General features: G+C 36.5%; 1 long non-coding RNA gene across 2 annotated transcripts in view; it reads left to right on the top strand.

Moving 5' to 3' along the window:
* Window positions 1–18,638, top strand: part of LOC141569471 (uncharacterized) — a 36,404-nt gene extending 17,766 nt beyond the window's left edge. The window contains exons 2-3 of one of the 2 annotated variants that reach the window (XR_016018994.1): window positions 16,896–17,125; window positions 17,395–18,638. This is a non-coding gene — a long non-coding RNA (uncharacterized LOC141569471). Of the gene's footprint in view, window positions 1–16,895; window positions 17,141–17,394 lie in introns of those variants that run through there. The other variant, XR_012493155.2, reaches the window with a different exon arrangement.
* Window positions 18,639–19,645: the final 1,007 nt, after the last annotated feature.

Here is a 19,645-nt window from a genome sequence, read left to right on the forward strand (position 1 = left end):
GACTCCATCTACAGCAGCTCCTAGTTTCCAGTGCATATAGCAGAACAACACTCCACGAGCCAGTCACATAACCTATGTGAGAATGGCAATGCAAGAATCCTGAAAAAATGCATTTAGAAGGCATTTCAGGTCCGATAAATATCACCAAATGTTTTTAATTACAATGTCACCAGTATTTATATCTCTGTTTATCTCTCATTGCCTCAAGCCTTGGTTTCTGCTGATTAAATCTGTCTTAGTAACAGTTTCATAATATTGCTTCTAGATATGTAATGGCCATAGAGGCTCTATTTTCTGCTTAACATGTCCTAATGAATCCCCACGTTTTCATATTTTCCCACAGGAAAGCAACATGGTATATTAGAAACAAATTAAGGCATAATGATCTCTCCCCCCTCCTCTATCCTGAATAAGTCTCTGAATCTTCTCTATATAATCCTATATCCTTTCATTTTTAAATAAGTAAACCACTACCATGTTTTCCCCAAAATAAAACCTAGCCAGACAATCATCTCTAATGCATCTTTTGGATTAATATAAGACCCGGTTTTATTTTACTATAAGACCTAGTCTTATCTAATCTAATATCATATCATACCGGGTCTTATATTAATTTTTGCTCCAAAAGATGCATTAGAGCTGATTGTCCAACTAGATCTTATTTTGGGGGAAACATGGTATTTGATTTTAGCTTTTAAAAATGATGCCAATATCGATCACATGTCTTACAAAGTTCTAGAACTTACTGCAAACTCATTAAAATCAACAATAACAAAAAGGAAACAAACCTCCAAAAGGTCAGAGCTTTAGCTAACTTACATATTCACTAAAAATTAGCACCACATGATACTGAAAATGTTGGATACAACCTCACCATCAAATCTGTAATTCCAGTACCGCACACATACACATACGTATTCACCACATAGGAAAAAACCTGGTTAAACTCTCAGAGATTTTCTTTGTAACACTTGCCTTAAAATGAATTTTTTTCCCCAAAAATATTATAAATCATGGTATTTTAGATCACCCAGTATCTGCCATATTTGGTTTAAAATGATTAGTATTTTAAAGGTAAGTTAAATATATTTTAAGAGAGAGTTAATATAATGAACACTTTAACATGGCAACACATAAGCAAATTCTGTGTATACAAGTGATATTCCAAAAATATCCATTGTTATTTCTTGTGTCATAATTAAACCTGAGGCACTCAGTATGTATGTGTTGACTGAGTTTTTGCAAATCCTCTTAAAGGCAGGCCATCCATGGGTTGGAGGACAAACAGCTTTCAGTCACTTGGCACTGCCAGGTTGTGGGGACACTTGCATCTCTCACCCTCAAATCTTCACTGAATTCTGAAGTTATATAGGCTGCTCCAGGATAAACCTGGATTTTGGTGAATAAATAATAGGTCCATCTTTTCTTACATTTTCCTGGTTATTTTGCTAAATAGGTTGCAAAATATGCCTCCCTCTGTAAGGCCTGCTGGGCAAGTATTTTTTCTAGGACATAAAACTGGAATACCAAGAAAATTTCATGATCACAATACAACCTAAACCTCTTGAAGTTTTCCATGGTTTATTACAATCAAGTACCCAATCTGTTAATTAGGGACTCATATTAAATACTGCGTCATTGTATTTAATATGAGTCCCTAATTAACAGATTGGCGACATATATATATATATATATATATATATATATATATATATATATATATATATATATATATATATTTTTTTTTTTTTTTTCCATTTGAAGACTCTCCAAAATGTATCTCTTTTATTTTTTTCCCTCTAACTCTCTTTTCCCAGATGTTTTCAATCAGCCTAGAAAAAAACTGCATAAGCCAGTCAGGTAAAGTCTTATACATTTCCAAAAGGGTAGACATTATTAAATCCTTCAACTCCAAATGGAGACATCAGAAAGCTATCTAGACAATTAATGGTATTGTCACATATACTTTTTAATAAAAAATTATATATGTTAAAAACTTCTATATATGAAACATAGACTTATGAAGTTGATAAAATATAGTATAAATTATTCCAATTCTTATCTTACATTAGTCTTATTCCAAGCTCTCCTAGTGCTTGCATAATATAATTCAAGGTAAAAATGACTGTTCGATTTTGGGAACATAGTTTTTTTTTCTATTAAACTCAGTCCAGACATAGGCAGTTTTAAAGAATGGGGTTACTTTTTATTTTTTATCTAAGACTCAGGTTGTATCAATGTTGACATAGATTATAGAAACAAAAGAGATAGCCATGTCTGTTTTTAAACAGTTACACTAATCTTCTGTGTATTATTCTTTGTACGCCCTTTGCCTGGTGAATACTCTGGAAAGATTTACATATGGTCCTAACTATACATCAGTAAGAACAGAAAATGCTCAGTTTTGATATCATGATCTAAGATAACACACCTTGAAAATTGCAGCATTCTTTTTTTTTATATTTCTGTTAAATCTCACAAAGTGGCTGATTCATTTTGTTATATTAAAAGTGAACATATTTCAGAAGTGTGTGAAAGTTCAAATATCCTACAAGTGTATATGAGGCATTTCATTCAGATGCTTTAATTATCAGATTTTTATGTCACTTCTTCTATTGTGAATTTTATCAACAGAAACACATATAATCATAAACACTTGCAATCAGATACTATTAAATACTACTTATTGTACAAAAAAAAAAAAAATAACTACATCTTTGTTGATAAAACCTAAATTCCTAAACTTGCTTTTTTGAAAGGCCTCAAAGATTTTGCCACCAACTTTATCTTCCTCCTTCTCTGTGGATTACTGTGAGTTGCCCACCAGAGGCCAGTTTGCCTTTTTCTGCAATCAGAACTCCAGTCGATATAGCCCATCCCCAGGGGGTGAATTATGAGCATCCTAAGATGCTATGAGCATCATAATGCCATTCCCTTTGCCAGATAGCCATTTTTCCACCCACCTTTGCAACTAGGAGTGACAGTATTTCCTGATAAAAGAACAGATGTGGCTGGAACCTCCTCTTCCCTCTTATCCTGATATGGATATGAAACTTGTTTAATATGGTTGCGGCAGCCGCATTAAAAACCAAAGGGCCTTAGGAGAAGAGGAAAAAGCCAAAAAAATGAAGGAGGACAGAATGGAAAGATAGAAAGCCTATATCCTTGAGCACTGGAGCAATGGAAACAAAGCCAACAATCGCCTATCTCCTTACTGCTTGCTATAAGAGAAAACACTAACCACTATGTATTTAAGCCATATTTTCTGTTACTTGCAGCCAAAAGCAGCCTATCTGATAACTTCTGCTTCACACCTGCAGTACATTCTCACTGGACCATTTCCCTTTGCCCCAAACATCACACATTTTCCTACCTTCATACCTTTTCTCCACTTTGCATTGCATATAGCAAGTGTTTAATAAAAATTATAAAATGAATGATGTGAACCAGTTGACTACATTTTAAGTTTAAATAAATCGTCCATGGCCAGATCAATCCATCCAAAATTATTTACTGACTAACTATGATGTGTAAGACATGGTACCACCATTAATTTAAATTTTGACCTTTCACTTCATCAGAACCATTCTATCCACTCCACATAATTTCTTGTATTTTGCTTTTATAAAGAAACAAACCTAAGGCCTCAATACTAGTTTGATATACAGGGTGCTTGTCTAGAGGACAGAACCAGCTCCCCTGCTGTGTGTCTAGCTCACTGCTGGTACTCAATGAATATTAAATTATAATAATACTGCTATGGGTATCATTCAGGTTCTCCAACATTGTTACAAATTTTTACTCTGTTTGTGAAGTGTGTGAGATCCTATAATAAAAATGTTTTATGGAAGTGAATGCACATTACATACAGTTTGTCAGTAAGCTTAGCCAGGTCACATTAGGAACACATTAGTCTCAGATAAAGATGTATTTTAAAATCTCTGTTAGTATGACTCAACTGCAGGAGTATAAGGTTCCTAATTTACTATAATAAATTATATCTCAAAAACATTTTCCATCAGACTGCAACTATTCTCAATTCTAGAAAAAAAAAAAAGGAACCATTCTTTCTTACAGGAAAACCAAAATAGGGCGAAAATTATTTTTAAAATAAAAAAGTAAACTTAAGTCATCCCTCTACTTAAAAGTACTCCTGGGAGATTTTGTTTTAATCATTTTTTAAACTACTGCATTTAGAGGAGCCATACAACTATCAAAGAAAAAGAAATTTCAAATTCATTCACAGAACTATTACTTCACAGGGTGCTGTCAAAAGTCCTGAGATGGTCCCACTGGCATTTGTTGTATCTCAAAACTTGCAAAGAAGTCTGCTTTATGAAATTTTGCTTGAAATTGCTATAGCTCATCAACCTAGGAATTATTAAAGCACGATAATCCCCACTGACCTTTTATCTGCTTGTTCCTTCACTCTGTTTCTGAAACTCTATCAAACACATTTTCCTTGCTTACTTAACTCTGTCTTCATAATCAGCCCATCAGCTGAAGACAAGAGAGGAACTCCCTGAATAACTCTTTTTTAAAAGTGTGGAGAAGTTCTTTAGGATAGAATAGTCTTCATTTAAAACCACCATTATTTTATTCCTGGGCATTTATCCCAGAGAAATACAACCTTATGTTCACACAGAAATCTCTATACTGATGTTTCTAACAGCTTGTGTCTAAAATCCCAAAACTGGCAACAACCCAGTAGTCCATCCTTCAACAGGTGACTGGATAAACAGTCTGCAGTGCATCCATACCATGGAATACTACTCAACAAGAAAAAGAACAATACTGATACACACAACGACTTAGATCAATCTCCGGAGAACTATGCTGAGTGAAAAAAACCAATCCCAATTACAAACTTATGATGCTATTTATAACATTCTTGTAATCACAACATTATAGAAACAGAGAACAGATTAGTAGTTGGCAGGGTTAAAGGTTGGGAAAGAACAGAGAGGAAGTGGGTGTGGCTGTAAAAAGGGCAACAAGAGGGACGCTTGTGATGAAAACATGCCATAGTTTGACTATAAGTATATCAATATCCTGTTTGTGATGTTGTACTACAGTTCGCAAGATTTCCAACTGGGGGAAATTGGGTAAAGGAATCTTTACATAGTGTTTCTTACAACTCTATATGAATCTACAATTATCTCAACATGAAAAGTTTAATGTTTACCCAGCATCCATTCCATCTCCTTTTGACAACTCTCAGATGTTTCTTGGAACCACCTTTCCCTATTTTCAGCCCATGTGGTCCAGGTGGTATAATCCAACATTGGGCTTCATGGGTGGATATGTAATTTAGACCTGCTCAATCAGTCTAGTCCATTTCCTTCAGTTCAGTTCAGGAATGGCTATGTGATTCAAATTGGTACACTGATACTCAGCTGAACTGTGGAGGAAAAGAAGCTCTCTTTACTGAAGTTGCTTAGTTTTATGAGATGAAAACCTTGAACCATCAGGGCCCACCGCATTAAGCCAACCAGAGAATGGAGCCAGTGCAGAGGAAAGCAGGGCCAAAAGATGGAGACCTGAGTCCTAATAAAATCTGTGCCCCTGAATCCACCCATCCTGAAGCGAGTATACCCTCTGGACTTTCCAGTTATATGAACCAATAAACACCATTTTTGCTTAGATTTATTTTTAAAGTTTAATTTAAAAAGAACTTTAGCAAAGGTTAGTATGACATTCAACATATAACACAAGTATTTCTGTAAGCAATTTAGTAAAGTTTGAAATAGTTTGTACCATAACAAAATCGTTATTCTACCAGTGAGAATTCTGAGTTGTACATTTTCTCTCTTAAGTTTAATGCCAGTTTTCCTCCCCTTCTGATCTTGGTCTCCCACTGATTTTCTTGAACAACCGAAGTGTTTTCTGTTGTATGCTGTAGTTTTTGTATTTTGCCCACTTTTCCACTGGGGTGTACATTCTTATTAATTTGTAAGAGATCTTTGCATATTAAGGACAGTAAGACTCAGTCTATCATGTACGTGGAAAATACTTTTTCCTACTGCCCATCTGTCTTTCAGTTTCATTTGGAATGTTTATTTCATACAGACGTATTTAATTATTTATACCTAAATTTATCAGTCTTACTCTTTTATTATTGTCAGCTTTTGTGCCACACTTTAAAAAGGCCTTCTCCAACCCCAATATTATGTTTAAAATCTGCCCATATTTTCTTGTTACATTTCTAATTTCTTTTTTTTAACAAGCATAAATAGTGTCAAGAGCACTATAGGAATGACTTTTTTTTTCCCCAAAAAGTTACATGTTGGAGAAACACTTATTTACTAATGCATGTTTTTCTCACTGATTCAAGATTGTAACTTTCACAAGTGCTGAATCCCTCTACATGTTTGGGTCTGAGGATGGACACTGGAGTTTGTTTCTTAACATCTATATCTTAGCTCGTACCACATTGTTTTAGTTTCAGCAACTTTATAATATATTTTAACATCTGGTTAGGCAATGTTCCTTCTTAATATTTTTCTTTTTCAGAATTATTTCATCTGTCCTCACATGTTTATTCTACAAAGTGAAATTTAGAATCATTTTGTCAAGTTCCTTACCACCCTCCCCACAGCAAATTGTGACTTTTACTGATAATACACTGTGTATAGAGAAAATTTAAATCAAATGTTTAAAAAAATTAAGTCTACTTTTTCTAAGGTATATCTCTCCATTTAGTCAAATCTTTTGTCATGTTCTCAGATTTTTTTGCCATACTATATGTTGTAATTTTATTCATATAGGTCCTGCACTTTTCTTAACACTTTTCTAAATATTAATATTATTTAGTTGTAAAGGTAAATGGAATGTTTTCCCCTTATATTTTCTCTGTAAGAAAAGCTACTGATTTTGTTTTGTAGCAAACCACCTTAATGGATATTCTTATTTTCTTAAAAAAAAAAAAAAAAAAAAGACTCTTTCGTAAATCTGCAAGGTATACCATTTTTTCAGTATATTCCAAAAAGATCAGTTGACTTAAGTCAGTTCAAGAAACAGTTGGGTGATCAGTGTAATTTAAAAAGAAAAAAAGTGACTGTTGGTTTAAAATACATACACACACCCCTACACACATATCTACATACAATCATCTATATTGGGTCATGCTTTTTTCTAGAATTTAAATATTAGCAAAAGCAAAAAATTCAGTAGCTTTATAAAGCACTCACAGAGAGCTGCCTTCGCACTGCCATTTTGTTTCTCCACTGAGAATACATGTCCCTTAGAGTGATTGCTCCCAGAAACCACTCATTTTTAGTGATTCTCAAACATTAGATATTGCAATATAAAAATCAGAAAAGGAAGAACATCTCATCTGATGCTTCGGTCACATTTTCTTTTACCAGGTTCACAACACTCACAACATATGATTAACAATGCACATAAACTTGGCTCTGTGATTTTGTGCTTAGATAATGATTGAAATCCATTAAACTATCCTTTTGTGGGTGATGATCTGTCAGCTGAACATCCAGCAGTTTCTTTTTATAGAAATATGATTTGATCTGCAATGTCCTGGAACATGTTTTTCCAGCTATTTGGCTTCGAGCTTATGCTAATTACCAAGCATTATCTCACAACTTCTGTAGCACACACAAACATTCAATTCACCTCCCTTTAGAAGCTTTCTCTGATGATGAACCAATGGAATTTCTACAGCATTCACTGCAGGTACTACTTAAGTGATAGTTTTCTTTATTTTAACCCTTTTGTGGTACAAAATTTTATTTTCCATGTGTCTTATCTCTTGACACCACTGCAAAGTTCCTTGGGAGAAGAGGAATTAATATTTGAGCTCCTACTAAGTGTCAGTCTGGTCAATTTATTTTAAATATATTTTCTCATGTTAAATATTGGTCTTATTGGCTGTTATATCTCCTAAGACACCTATTCCAACACCCAGTAAATAATAGATGCTTGTTACTTATATGACTGAACAGTCATATAAGTGTTTCTCTCTTAAATAATTTCTATTTTAGTAAAAAAATAATTTTCTTATTGTCATTAACATTACTTTAAGTTGCCAGTATTAACAATAAAAGTTCATTGTTAATCAAGAAATATAAGGAATTTGGGGTTCTCGTTTTAATTACAAAGAGTCAATTTGTTTTTATTAGTGTTATATTTTCTCAAAGAAAAAACCTGAACTATAGCAGAGCCTTGCTGAAAGTTATAGAACATTCATTTTTCCTTTCGTAACAGCTCTTTTGACTAATAATTACTTAATAACATTAGTTAACTCCTCATTTTTCACTGATTCTGCTAGACATAGTTTGTATCTGAATCCTAAAAGTATAGATCAAACTCTTTCATCTGTACTTGAAACGAGCCTAATAATAGCAACAATTTACTGAGTGATTATAATGTGTCAGATACTGAGCCAGTTTTCTACATGTGTGATCTCATTTAATTATTATGACAACGCATGAGGTTGATGGTATTATTATTCTCATTTTAATGATAAGAAAGCTAAGGCTTAGAAGAGTGAAGTGAGATAGAAAGCAAAGTCTGAACTCTTATCCATTTACATACAAAAGAATCTAAGAATTGAGTTCCCATTTGTGGCAGGAGTGAATGATCTCCCCTTCCAGTGAACTCTAGAAGAAATCAAGGGATGTCCATAGGATGGATTGCTACCATGACTTGATACAGAAGCTAGGATTGTGAGCTCTCACTGGAAACACTTTCAAAAACACTATCTCACTGAAACCCCACATCTATCCTATTGCAGTACTGTTGTTCCCATTTAGAGATGGAAATGACTCAGTTACCTAGCTAGGAAAAAGGCAGAGAGAGATTTGCACCCAGGTTTTGTAGATCCAAGTCCAACACTCTCACCCACCGTTTAACTCAGGTTCACACACACGGTGGCAGAAATGGTAAAACCTGTCCTTCACAGTATCGTACCCACCCTGTCCTAAAGGTTCAAATAATCCTCAGTGCAGACACTGTGGCTGTTTCAAATATGCATCAACCAAAGTAACTGCTAATTACTATCTTTCTGTAAAAAAGAAAAAAAAAACCTTTATCAGTGTATTTCCTTTTATATTCTATTTTTCTTCTTCCTGGATATCAGCAAAATGCCAACTGAAGTTAAAATGTTTACATTTCTGTAAATAACTTTTAGTCCATTTGATGTGCTATTCAATTTGACCTACATTTTATAAAATTAATTAGTTGCTTGAAAATGATAAATTGTTTCAGCTCACTTATTCTGTATAATCCAAACATGCCACTCACCATGGACTATTGTTTAAAGCTCTCCAGTTGCTTTCTAAACAACCCTACATACTCCACAAGGCCTTACTTGTCCTGCGCCGTCTTCTTAGAACAGAGACAGCTATGCTCCCCTCTGTCCCTCCGTCTCCATCCAGTTAGACTGGGGACATGAGACCAGTTTGGGTTGGTGGTCTGCATAAGTATGAAGTCATTAAACCTCACCATAAGGGTAGGTATTCTGTGTTTTCTTAAATTCTGCCAGTGTCTACTTGGTATCCAGTGATCATAGGGCCAATTATATATTTTTTTCTGTATTTTTAATGATTTCGCATTTGGGGGCTTCACATACCTGGGGAAAAAGACCCCTCTCCTAGGGCTAGCCAATTCTTAGAGCTAGCAAAAGTCTCAGCCAGGAACACGTCTCTCATACACAAACCAACCAATCCCGGCTGTAGCCCCAACTACCTCCTTATCTAACTCTCACACACCAAACCAGTATTTCCCCTGCCCTATGTCACCCCAGGGCCTGACACCAGGCAACAAGAAATCAGCTCTATAGCCTGAAGCCCATGGGTATTATTCCAATGGCTATTAAACCCAGGAGTATCAATCCATCCTAAACCGTGTGCCCTGCCCTTCCTTACCTTTCCCATGGAATCCTCCATAAAGGCTCTGGCCTAGACTTGCCCCTCTCCCTCTTGTCTCTGACCAAGACCTGGCCTTCCCCAATGGCCCTGTGTAATATTCGTGGCCCCCTCTCTGGGACGTGTGAGCAAATACATGTTTTCCTTCCAAGCCTCCCTCCTTTGGCTATACTAACTTTACCAGATCACATGTAACATGTACATTCTTGGAACAGAAGGTACAATTTTTAACCTCATTTTAGAGATGATGAAACTGAGGCAAAGAATGTTTCGATGAGTTGCCCAAGATAACGTGATGAGCCAAGATTCTAATCTGGGCAGTCAGGCACCAGCGAGCAATAAATCAGGGCTCTGTCTCCTTCTTGGCTCCCCTTTCCCCCTCTACTGCTCTTGCAATAGCACCTCACTGGATGGTTTTTCTTTGCATTCACTTGATGTGATACAAGGCCACTTGTATAGTTTTACAATGTTCTCAAAAAGGAATAGCCATAGATTTAGTACTCGAATTGGCAGTCTGCTCTGTTTTGGTATTACAAATCCTGGTTTTATTTAAAATTTTACTCAGTTTTCTTATTTTTAGTCATTAGATTTCTAGATACCGTGCTATTCCATTATCTTCTGGCCACAAGTATCCCTCAGTATTCTTGGCCATCTCTGACACAAATTTAGTCCCATTGTTTCTGATACACATAGAGAAAGGAAGACAGAGTTAAGAAGATTCTCTATGAGCTATATTCACAAAGACATGTAAATTGGCATTTGGGAGGATAAAAGCTGCCCTTTTTTCTAGGCTATATCACATGTAAGTCACTTTTACATCAGTATTTCTACCACCACCATTATCAAAGCTCCCAGGATTTCTGTTATACTCAAGTAAGCTAATCTAACATGATCTGATATAAAACCAAATATTCTAGTGCCAAGCTCTGGTAAAGAAGAGGACAAAAGTAATTTGTGTATTAGGTTATAATACACTGATTAGTAATCAGTGTATTAGGTTAGTTTCCCCCAGAGAACAGATCTCAGACCTGTAAGTGTAACCCTTTAACCTCTATGAGTAAACCTTCTACTAACTCATTCTCCCAAGAATCCTTTGGAAAACCAGAATACTTATATGAAATTCTTAGACAATTCATGTGTTTGCCCTAGATCAAGACCAAGAGTGAGGAAAAAAGGTTTCAGGCTAATGAATGTACAATTGTTTTGCCTTGTGTAGATTCAGCCTTAGTGTTAATAAGAAAAGGTGTATTTCTAATAAGTATCTGCCACCACAAGAAGAAAGGTAAGCGAGCCTGTTATGGAAAACTGCCAATGCCCTAATCTCTTGTTTCCAAGAAGGGGCTTCTAGAGTAGCACTTCCTTCAGCTTCCCCACATGCCCCTCTGTGTTTTCCAAATAAGGAGGAAAGACACAGATGATTAAGGCAATTAGAACAGGAACTGTGTAAGTGTATCTCAGTCCTTGTACACTCATTTTTTCAGATCTATAGAGGATGAAGGGCTTTCAATTTGGGCAACAGAGAACAGTTCAGTTCCAGATGAAAAACATTTGGGGGGCTCCCAAAGGATAGACTAACACAATCTTTATGGGACTTTGTATTCCAAACCAGCAGCTCCAGTTACTTAAATCACCTTCTCCCCCAACCCCAAACCCCCTCATTGTCACTGGCCTTGTCCCCCATCCTAACCTTCATGGGGTACATACACATGGATCAGGGCCCAGGTTTTCTTCCTGCAGCTCCATCCCCCTCAGGTGTCAGCTACTGGAGTGCAGCAGGGGTGAGCGTATGCTTAGAGGAAAACCATCAGAAACAGTCAACTTTTCCAGTACTAAGGGGCCATCTAAGCTCCAAACACAAATCCAGTCTTAATAGTTGATCATTTGATCCTGATCTATCTGGATCTATGTATTTCTCCATTACTTCCAAACCCAGAGGATTTATGGGGTAGAAGAAACAATCCCCCAGCTCTTCAAACCTCAACAGAGGCTCTGCAAAGGTAATCTAGAAAGCTATAAAATGCTTCTTTTAACACTTACCTTGTACTAAAGAAAAAAATTAAAAAAGACCAAAACCTCAGCAAAATTGAGTTTCCCTTACATCAGAAATTCATTTCCTGATAATATCAGGTACAGTTTTATTCTGACTTCTTCATTCTGACTTTTACTTCATTGTTGAATCACAGAATCTCAGAAATTAAAATAATTGTATGGACTAGTGAGTATATTGCCCAAGGTCGCAAAGCTAGTTATGGACAGAGCTAAACACAGAGTAATCTTCTCATTCCCCGTTGGGCTCTATTTCCATTATACTAGACTCCTTTCTAGTGTTCCTTTGGTGAGCTGTTTCTATGTGCGTCTTTGTTCCTTCTTTAACATATGTTTTGTGACGGCAAGAAGATAATGTATTAAGCATAAAACATGAGAACTTGAAGCAGAATTAGAGAAAACAAATACCAGCCCTCTTTTCACTTTACTGATGAGGCACTGGAGGGCCAGAGAGATGGCACAGCTCAGCTGAACTACACCTCTTCTGAGTCTTAGCTCAGTTCTCTTTTCTGCACAGAAACACCCATGCTAACCATTGAAAGCCAAAGCTTCAGTGTTATTTCTTCCTGCTTGCCCAGTAGCAAAGAAAATAGTAGATATTTAACCTCCTAAATAAAAGAATTGATGGTACGTTATTATAATTGTCACATAACTCTCTACAGAGATCATTTTATTGATTGATTTAAATTAGTTTCTCCTAAAACTTACTGTGTACCTTTTTGGTAATAAGATTCCCCATCCTAGTATAGACAACATTTAGAATACCAACCCCATTTCTGAGGTGGAAAAAAATTCAATGATGAATGTTGATGAAAACCGTTAGTTGTGCAAAACCATATTAAGTTGTTTCATTAATAAGACAGGGAATGTTTAATGAGGCATGTCTCAACAATAAACAACAACGATAATAAAGGGAAATTTACTGTTTCTCTGCTCCACTGAATATTTGTCACACATCCCAGAGCACTGGAAACTGAAATGGGAAATGCTTAATTGTTAGTGTATAACTAAAAAGGTAAAAAAATGTATAAAAGAGATCAAATTACATTTTGGTCATAATTTGTAAAAAATAGATTCATCTCTAATGCAAATATACTAACTGAATAGTGTCACATGTATTATGCATGCATTTGTTGTCTCTGCTGAATCATAATGTGAATCTGGAGTCTCCTAAAAGGTTGTGACATTTTGGGAGGTATTTACTCAAGGACTGTGGTTTATAATTTTCACAGAAAATGCTGAGATAAATGAAGTGCTGAACTGCCTAAGAAGTGCCACAGTGTGTGCATGTCCTCCTTAGAGGACAGGCCAAAAGCACTGACAATCCACAGGGAGGCCACCACAGAGGAACATGAGTCAGTTCGCAAGGAACGAATCCCAGCTGGGACCAATCAGCGCTTCTTCTCCACTAACATGTGAGCTTCCCACCTAGACTGGGAGCTCCTTCTGAGTAGAGACGGCATGTCATACACCGTTATATACCAGCACAACCTGGATAAAACTGTCACTTGCCAGCTGCCCTTCTGAAACATCCTTTCTCTTCCCCTCTAACCTTGCCCTTTTTTTGAGCAGCTTCCCTGAAAACTCTCCATTCTCCCTCTTCTACTTTCTAGCTCTTCCAAGTGTTGCTCTCAATATAAGCTCTGGAAGGGAAAGGACTGTTCCCGTCTTGTTCTTCATGGTACACAGTATCCAACATTAAGAAAGTCTGTAGCACCATCGATGGTTGGTTCTGAGTCTATTTGAGCACTTTTAGAGAAGAAATATTTGAGATGGCCCCATTCCATCCATCTTATAACAATTCTGATTGATAAATTCTTCCTCGGGAGACTCATATGTAGGGGTATTTTATGGGTGGGCTGGAGGTGAAGGTAGAATTCTGCTTCCTAGAAGCATGTTTTCTCCATGTCATAAGAGTTGAGCAAAAAATGTGCCTCACCATTTTTCTTCCCTTTGGAACTACACAAGAATAATTATAAGCCTTTTCTTCAATATTCAGTGAATTGAAGATAAATAACATGTCCTCAACTCAATACGGTTCAGATTAAATATGGCCAATTCTCATTGCCCCTCACATTAACTTCTACCCACCACCCTTCCCTTTTCCCTTAATATATACCTCCAAAACTTGAGTAAAACTTTCTTACTTACTAATAACACTGGCAGGTTACTCAACCACTCCAATCATCAGTCTTTTCAGCTATAAAATGGGAATAATGCTACTTAACTCAGATTTGAGATTTAAAATACAGTGAACAGTAAATAACATACAATAAATTATAGTTATTACATAAATTCAGTACATAAAAAATATGCAAATGAAGTGTTTTGATTCCCAGTGAAATTTTTTTAAATGTCTCTAATAGAACAGCCACCAGCTACCATTCTGGAAAGAATATGATTATTAGAGGAAGACTGAAAAACTGACAAATAGTTTGAATCAATGCTAACCTATCTTAAAGAAAAATGAAATATCCACGGGTATTAAATAATGGATATTTCTAAATGAGAAAAAAATAATTAAGAAAATATCAATTTGTAGACCCGTTGAGAAGATTGTTGGAAGAAACTAGCATGGCTGAATAAAGTCCTGTCTGACTATTCCGCTCTCTGACAAAGTGAAAGATTAGGTAAAATTAGTGATGACATGCCTTTACATTTTGACCATGGAGAATACTTATCCATAAACTAGAAGGTAAAATTTGCCTATTAAATAAAAATTATAGGGATATAAGCCTGATTGTAAAGCTGCACCAACAATGTGGTTGATACTTTCTTAACTGGGAAACATATAATCAAGTTCCACAAACTTGAGTCATGTGGGAATCTGACCTGGGCCTAATAAAATTACACGATTGTATCCATGTGAGATTTGCATATGCATTTTCTGAACTATATCTGATTCCACATTGCCTTTTGCAAACTTACATTTTACACACAAGAATGAGAAAAGTGGAGAAAACAAGAAAACACCTATCTTATCTATACACAGAGGATCCAAGTTAAAAATATATGGCACCTATTTCGCTTAGCATAATAATCTCAAGATCCACCCATGTTGTCACAAATGGCACTATTTCATCTTTTCTCCTGGAAGAATAGTATTCCATTGTGTATATATATCACATCTTCTTTATCTAATCATCTATTGAAGGACACTTTTGTTGTTGTAGAAAGAAAAATTCAAGAACCATATGATTTCACTGACGTGTGGGATATAAAACTGAAAGCAACAAAGGAACAAGACAAACAAATAAAGAAACAGAAACTCATAGACATAGACAATAGTTTAGTGGTTACCAGAGAGTAAGGAGGAAGGAAATGGTACATGAGTGTAAACAGGGTCAAATATATGGTGATGGAAGGAGAAGTGACTGGGTGATAAACACAAAGTGTGATATATAGATGATGTATTACAAAATTGTACACTTGAAACCTATATAACTTTACTAACCATTGTCACCTCAATAAACTCTGATTTAAAAAATAATATGGCACCTTTCCAAATTAGAAGGAAAAAACAAGGCTTACATTTTTCGTAGTCATCAAGCCCTCAAAATCCATTGTGTAAAGGGTGCAAAAAAAACAGTGCAATCAAAGTATACAATAGAAAGTTATTTTGTATGTTAACAAGTAAATCAAAAGTTAAAATTTCAATCTCTAAAACTAAAGTAACAGTCTGACCTAGCAAAGATTTACTTTCTAATTGTCTATCCACAGACAGACCTATTGTTGCTCAAGTGGCAAGTTACTGCTGTTGGTCAGAAACATTCTTGCCTTCGGTGTTGCACTTTTTTCATTCCCGGGGAGAAAAGGAGGGGGAAAACACAGAGCTCCATCAGCAAAGCTCCTGATCTTGTAGCTTTAGAAGGGGAAGCAAATACTCATTGTCAAATCTACAGGGAATATGTTCACCAAAGCAACCTTAGCAAAAAGATAGCAGATCATGAATGTTAAGTTAGAAGTTATCCATCCCAACACTGTCCATCTTATTTACTTTCTAGACAGAAAAAAAAAAAAAGTTTCCACTGCTTCTACAAATTGAAGTAAGTGGGAGAACAGACTTGGACTCAAAATAAGAATAAGCTTTCATAACTGAAACAAGATGTGTAAAAGAGCTGATTAACTTCTCAACTGAGAAGAGTATGTACATATGAAGTATTATTAATAATCATTCAAGCAGTGCAAAAATGGAAAGTTTTACCTGAAAAGTTCTGCATGTCCCATCACTAAATGAGCTCAAGTAGCTCCCCCAGGACAGTGTCAGAGGGAATCCCTGCGCCAGATGTTCTGATCAGATTTCAAAAGGTCTTTTCAACACCAGAGAGGGGATCATACTAGAACCTAAATTATTACTCCAAACCTATCCACTGATTTTATTTTTTAAACCACGGATGCCTGTGGCTTGTTCTAATTGTGTTCTAATTATAAAAAGTTGTTTCTAATGAGAACTTGAAAGTAGATTATTTTTGTTCTTTAAACAACTGTAAAATGCTTTATAAATGGGAAAAGGTTAGAATAGCTTTTTTAAAAATCATGTAGTAAAAGAGAGGTATATAAGCTTTGCAATGAAGGAGGCCAGCACGTATTAGCTGTATTACCTTGGGCAGAATGCTTAACTCTCAGAGTCTCAGCTTCACGAGCTGTGTAAGCAACGATTACAATCCTGTGAATTTGCTGGGAGGACCTCATGGTTTAATGTGCCAAACTCCTATGGTTAAGTGGCTGCCCTATAAATGGTATTCAGTGTTATTGCTGCTGTTCTTATGAATAGAGAGTAAAATAAAGATCTTGTGACATGAACTTGTTTTTATACTGAGGAAGCATTAACCACCTTGAAAAGAAGAATTATAGTCTTGGGTTTCTGATAAGATTATTGTTCAGAAGCATTATTCATTAAACAAAATTTTCCTTGGAAATGGATGACATGATACAGGAGGATGAAACCATTTTTTTTTCTTTCAGCCAGAATGTCAGATAATGTTACTTGTTCTTCAAATGAACTCTTCTGAGTCATGTTCCTGAGAAAAAGATGTGTGGCCTAAGCATCAAAGCAGGAAAAGAACAGCCTGCAGGAAAGAGGTCTGTTAGGAATGGCCATTCTTAGAGCTCTTGCAACTTTCAGGTTCCTGAAGACAAGAATCTATCACGTAGGATCTCACATCAAGACTGAAATTTTAGGAAAAGAATAAATGGTAACACATTAAAAATCTCATCACATAATTCTAACCTGTCAGGTGCACAAGCAGAATGACCACCAGCCTTTTGTTAAATTCTAAACTTTCTCTTAGAAAGAAAATGGAGAGTTGCAAACGTTTCCCATATCACACACACACACACACACACACACACACACACACACACCTTGATTTCACTTGAATTTCTTCCTCTTGTTTGATAAAGAGTGAAATCACTAAAAATTGCTGTGAAAAACTGGTTTTACAGTTGACTGATTTAATTCTAGGAGGAGAGGGAAGGATGCTCCAAAGTCGCTGTGTTTACCAGAATAACAACCAGTCAGACACATCCGTGGGGGATGAGAGCGTGCAGGAGATTCCTGAGGGAGAAAGTACGAGAAAAAAAATAATAAACATCCTATGATTTAACTACGGGAAAAGCCTCTATTTATGTAGCAGAAGGAGGGTGAATAACATTAATTACCACTTTGGGCTTCATCCCTAAAGTACTTAGGACTGGCTTTCCAAGGGTACAGGAAGGGCCCAGACAAGCTACAAGAGCACATGGCACATTCTCTCACCTCCCATATCTGTACCTGGCACACTTTTCACCCCAAAGAAGCTCCTGGTCCCTGGTCTCCATTCAGAGAGCACAAACCAGTGCAGGATGCTGGAAGAGGAAGAATTGCTGGTACCACTAGAAGACAGAGGGATGGAAGGACTAGAGTGCTGTATTTCTCTCTCAATCTGTACTTGTCCAACTTGTAGCCTTCTAAACACAGGGAGCTGCCTGCCTGGATGGCAGTTAAGAGCACCCTGTGTGCTCACCTGAGTCAACCTCTTCAGTACTGATCCCAGCATTTGTTCCCTCTTTACCATTCAAAAAAGCAGCCCATACTGACAGCTGCCACATCAGCATTCATTCTCGGTAGTCAGTAAAACCTTGTATTCACCCATCACCAGTGTCCTGGGTCAAAGCCAGTGGCTTCTGTTTTCATTCTTCATTCTCCTATATCACTCCAGCTGATTTGGCATGGTTGACATTATGGAGAAATTTGAAGTTAAATTAGGACTGAAAGGATGAGTAGAATTTGCCCCGCATTATTCCAGGAGGTGACAATAATATAAATCACTCTTTTTACAGATGTCAGCTTCATGTGTCACCTTCACAATTCTTCCATATTACATACTTAATAATTTATTTAAATTGACTTTTAAAAACTTAGATATTTGCTTTAGTCTCAGTCTCAGAAATAAAAATCTGTCAAATCATGGATTTGAAGTACATATGTATTTTTCTAGTTTACATTAAATTTAAATGTATCACTGAACATTATTGAAGTTTATTCATTTACCACCAAAAATCGTCGGTGGGAAGCACTGACTTCAGGAACACTGAATTAATCAAATCAATGTATGCTGTGGAACATAAATGACAGACTTGCCAGAAAAAAACACACAAAAAAAACAAGTATTAAATAATGTTAGGTAGAAAGACTTGGGCCAAATTATGCAGACCTTTGATATGAAAAACAAAAAAAACAAACTAAAAAAAAAAAAAGAGGAAAGAAAAAAAGAAACCAGAGAGCGGTAAAAGGTGGGTAATGACGTTAAAGCAATACTTAAAAGAAATTCATCTGCTAGACACAAACAGGATACACTAAAGTTTAGAAAGACCTAGATTTGAGAAGGCAAGAAGTCTGTTACAAGTAGTAGCCAGGCCAGACTGTGACAGCCTAGACTAACCTGATGGACTCAAGAAAGGGGGAAGAGGGTAGAGAGCTCAGGTATAGTAGAAAAAACAGACAAGAACTTGCAGACAGAGGAGAAGAAAACTGAAGGAAGAGAAGACATCAAAGATGACTGGGTTTTCCCAGGAGTGACGGCTAACACCATTGGCAGATGACATGGGGAGTTTGAGATAAGACATCCCAGCGAAAACACCCAGTAAGCCATTAGTGATATGGTTCAAGAGATGTATGAGAGGACAGGGCTACAGTGATTTGGGAGTCATCTGCAGACATTTGACAGATAAATTCATGGAATGATATGCACCCCAAGATAAAAAGTAAGAGGAGCCAAGTGTATTTCTATTCAGGAGTCCAGAATGAAGGAGCTAAGGAAGAAGTCCTTAATCAACAGCAACAAAAATCTACTCTAGAGCACATTTCTCAACCTTGGCAGGACATTAGAAAGGGGGTGTAATGGCAGGGGTAATGCAGGTAACACTCCCGATAGGTGAATGCAGGATAAGGTGAGGCCAAAAAAGCAACAACTGCAGCCATGGATGGGGGTTCATACTACTATATTCTCAATGGCAGCTGCTCAAGACAGAAGAAGCAAACATCTGCCAACACCCCAACAAGGGGTCTTCCTGCACCACAATCTCATTGGCTGCCAGCAGAGACACAGGAAGTAGGATCCACAATACCCTCACCACTGGGCTTGTTAACATAGCCACGGCAGTTATGTAAAAACAATAGTGGCTAATGGCTAACTGGTCACAGCTGATGACCAACTAGTTACATGAGTGTTTGC

The sequence above is a fragment of the Rhinolophus sinicus genome, chromosome 1, assembly GCF_057876585.1.
Source record: "Rhinolophus sinicus isolate RSI-liver-muscle chromosome 1, RSI-T2T, whole genome shotgun sequence".
NCBI lineage: Eukaryota > Metazoa > Chordata > Mammalia > Chiroptera > Rhinolophidae > Rhinolophus > Rhinolophus sinicus.